At 37.5% G+C, this 4327-nt stretch overlaps 1 pseudogene; it reads right to left on the bottom strand.

The window, feature by feature from the left end:
* Positions 1–237: 237 nt before the first annotated feature.
* LOC103744292 lies at positions 238–827 on the bottom strand (annotated as a pseudogene).
* Positions 828–4327: the final 3500 nt, after the last annotated feature.

The following is a 4327-nucleotide window of genomic DNA, read 5'->3' on the forward strand; positions in this document are numbered from 1 at the left end:
GTAAAACAATCTGAACTTCCACTTTATAGTAAGCATGAATCACAAGACTGTAATGCAAACTTAATTTTCTTTCCTTTAAAAAAAAAAGAAGAAAGATGCTGACCAATAGTGATCAGAAGCAATTATATTTTCCATTTACCAATCATAGTGGATATGCTAGACATCCCTCTCGCTCTATCCAATTCCAATAAAGGAACAGAGTTTTTCTGTACTAGCTGTTTAGTGCTCTGTCTCAACCTAAGCAAGATTTGACTGATAGTTACTAGAGTTTTCCTGAAGAACTTGGTCATACCACTCATACTGCTCTGACCACCATAACCATCTCCATATAACCCACTCAGCTGCTGGTTGGCAGGACCCCCATAACTAGATTGGTTGGGTAGACCCATCCCTCTCATCATTTGGCTACCATCAGTGCCACCACTTGCCTCTGCTGTAGAATTCAAAATAGTTCTACATAGCTATGATCATAAGTCCCTCCACTGTTTCCTGCAATAGAATTCAGGAAGAGCGTCACATGTCTGTGCTGCATATTAGCTTTATCGTTCCCATAGCTGCCACAGCATCTTCATGCTTAGCAAATTCAACATCTACCTCACCAGTAACTCTGCCATCAGGTCCAATTTCAATGTACATTCTCATGGGATTATGAGATATTATTCTCAGTGGCTCTGTAAGGTAACCTCTCATGTGTACACAGTGCCCTGTCGTGCTCTGGTAACTAGACCCCACCATCTCCATATCTATGATCAGACATTCCTGAGAAACAATAATTGAGGTCTTCCAAATTTATCAGACCCCTCACCCCAATATTCACCCTCATGCATTTTTTCACATAAGTCAAGGTCTATCCAGCCAAGTATTTGTACACAGCTATTCCTAGTACAAGTTCATCCATTGGAATCAGCCTACCTAGAGTCAGTCCCTTTAATAAGATCAACTTCTCTAAGCCCAAAGTAATTAGCCAACAATTGTTCCTTGACTAAGGTTGGGTCCTGATGCCTATTTCCCTAGTTCTATGCAGGGGTTTCTCTGATTGAGTCAGCATGGGTCTTGTGCATTCTGTTACCATTTTTGCAAGTTCCAAGAGACCTGAAAGCCTCTCTTTCCTTATATTTATGAACCAACTCTGGCTCTTACAATTTTTATACCCCTTCTTCTGCAATGGTCCTTGAGCTATGGTATGTGAGGTTTAATATAGGAATCCTATTCAGAGACACACACTTTATAGTCTCTCATTCTCTATACCTTGGCCCGTTGTAGCCTTCTGTGTGCATCACACTCTGTTGAGTGAGGAAGATTCACTAGACAGAGTTGAGAGGTATATTACTATTCTCTCGGTCACCTGTTATCTATGTTCCATGAGTCTTAGGTGTTGAAGTTCTACTGAAGATGTGTCACTTAAATCTGGGCATCTTTCAGATACATATTTTCTTTGTCTGACCAGTTGTAGAACTCTGTAATAGCCTCCATCTGTTGCTAAAAGAAGCTTCTTTGATGAGTGGTATACAATATACTTGTCTATAGATATAAGGATCGATATTTAGCATACAGTAATAAATTTTGTCTAGAGATATGACTGAAAGAGGGTTCTCTCTAGGATCTACAGCCTCTCTAGCCATGTGTATTTGGTTATATTTACAGTCCCGCCCATGAGTTCCCTCCCAATTAGAGGACTTTACATCCAAAAAATAGTTGTTGATTAACCCCTGGGTAAAAGTGAAACTAGTGTACCAATAGAGATAGTTTGTTGACCAGTTTTGGATATTAGGCTTTATAGCTGGGTTGGACTTTGTCTTTAATTTAAAAATATATCTCCTTCTGCAGCATGCCACTGAATCATTCAGTAATTGACATGATAAAATTCATCCTTTCAGGTATGTTCTTAGAAATATGTTCTTAAAATCTAGCATGTTACAGATATTTAAGACCAAGATAAGAAAGTTGTTTTCTTTGCATATATGAACCCGCAGCTCTTAGACAGCATGCACAAGACCTGTTTAAACTCAAACCAAACAGGGGCCCAGAATTGAATGGGGAGGTAGCCAGGAAGTCCTAGCCTTAGCTGAGGATCTATTGGCAATCGATGGGTGCTGTGAGAGGGACAGTCAGTTTTCCTTACTGGTGTGATGCCTGGTAGGTTGACCAGACTTCAGGGAATAGATGCATACCCAAGAGTATTTAGGAAACACAGATCATACTTGCTAGGCTTTCAAAGATAAAAGAGAAATAATAATAGAGGACATGAAATGGCACAAAAGTGAGGGGCATGGAGAGGAGAGCATCTGAATATGATCAAAATACTCTGTATGAAATTCTTGAATCAATAAAAATATTTTTTTTTAAAAATTCAGTTTCTGAAAATTCACCAAATTTTCTCTCTCCTCCCGATTTTCATTGCTAACAATTAATTTTGTAATATTGGGTAGCATTACATTTTTATAGATTTAATGCCTATTAAATCTAATAACATTAACACTGAGGATTCAGTATTTTACCATTTAAAGGGAACTTCATATAATTCATATATTTGATATTCATACTAGCTTTAGAGATATAAAAAGAACTGTTCTTATCTTGATTTTACATATTGTGAAACAGAAACACAGAAAGCCTCTGTCTTTCATTTCAAAAATTCTAACAATTTAGAAAATGGACCTCAGATTTTTTTCATTAACACAAAGCCCAGTTTCTTCAATCCATAGCCATAGAGAGTCCTGTTATTAGATGCCTCACAAATTTCTTTTGGATAATCACTTGGAACTGAAAGATAATTACCTATTTGTTCAAGTGAAAATCTCAAGATCATCAGGTACATTAAAGCTGCAACTCCTTATTTCACATGTGTCCTAGTTTGTTTCTTCATTGCCATGACAAAACACTCTGACCACTACCAACTTGGGGAAGAAAGGGTTTATTCAGCTTACATCTCCCAGGTCGCAGTTCATCAGGGAGCCCAAGGTGGGAACTCAGGGAAGGAACCTGGAGGCAGGAGCTGAAGCACAGGCCATGGAAGATCACTGCTTACTGGCTTGCTCCCCTGGCCCCTGCTCAGCCTGCTTTCTTATGCAACAGAGGCCTACCCGCCCAGGGGTGGCACCACCCACAGTGGGCTGGGCCCTCCCACATCACTGATCAAGAAGATGCCTCTCAGACATGGCCACAGGCCAGTGCAATAGAGGAAATTCCCCAATTGAGGCTCCCTCAACCCAGGTGTGTCAACTTGACACTAAAGCTATCCAGCACAACATGTAAAAAGATTCGCATTTATATCATGTAAATAATGACTTCAAATTTATCATGTAGGTATTCTGTTAGGCAAAATCTGCATTTTATACATTATTTTATGACTGCTATAGAGCAGTCATAAAATTAAAAATATGTAAAGTACTTCATTAGTATCAGAATTTCATACTTCTATAATATAATTGTGTCATGGTAATTAGAGGGGTGCTTATTTTTGCCTGAAGTTAGAAATTTTCTCTTTTTTTCCTTTTATAACTCTTAGGTCAAAGATATAAAGCTAAGTAGAAATTTTTGTAATTATGCAGTAGATTTCAAAGGTTCTAAGATGTCCATTGAATTTATTATACCAAACAGCCTTTTGCTCTTTTTTAGGAAAATATAAATTCCTTCAGGGTTATAATTAAATCAAGATATTATAATTTATGTCATTTTCTTAACCTAGTTCTTATTATGCATATTCTTATACCCTGAAAAAGGATAAATCAAAATTTTATTTTAATTACTGTCCTGCCAGTATTTACAAAAACCAATATTTGTAACATTTGCTACCTACCATTTCTTACATGCATTCATCAGTCACATACTCAGTTGTATGTGTCATATATTCAGCTAAACATTGGAATAGACAAATAGGACATGTGCTTGTCTTGTTATCATACTGATTCTAAAGCAAGAAACAAAAGGAGTCAAAGCAGCGCCTAATTCATGTTGTAATTCACATGAACTTTACTTGCAAAGCACTTGTACTTTAGCCATGCAGAAGGAGATGACATGCACTTTAGATAGACTCCTTGGTGGAAAAACTTACCATAGGATGCTGGTTTTTAGCAGAATCCTACAGTGTTTGAAACAATTCAATAGATGCTCCAGATGTGAGAGAAAGATGGTGGAATAAAGGAATACATGTATATATTACCCAGAGAGAAAACCCAAAAACTTGAAATGTATGAATTATCCATGTAAATGCTGAGCTATCCCTAAGTCAATAGTGACAGAAAGAAAGAGAAAAAGCACTGGTAAAGCATACTAGAGCTGGTGAGCAATTTTCAAAGCTAAATTTCAATGTCTCATCAAAGTGTAG

Source organism: Nannospalax galili, unplaced genomic scaffold (genome assembly GCF_000622305.1).
Source record: "Nannospalax galili isolate Female #2095 unplaced genomic scaffold, S.galili_v1.0 scaffold600, whole genome shotgun sequence".
Taxonomy (NCBI): domain Eukaryota; kingdom Metazoa; phylum Chordata; class Mammalia; order Rodentia; family Spalacidae; genus Nannospalax; species Nannospalax galili.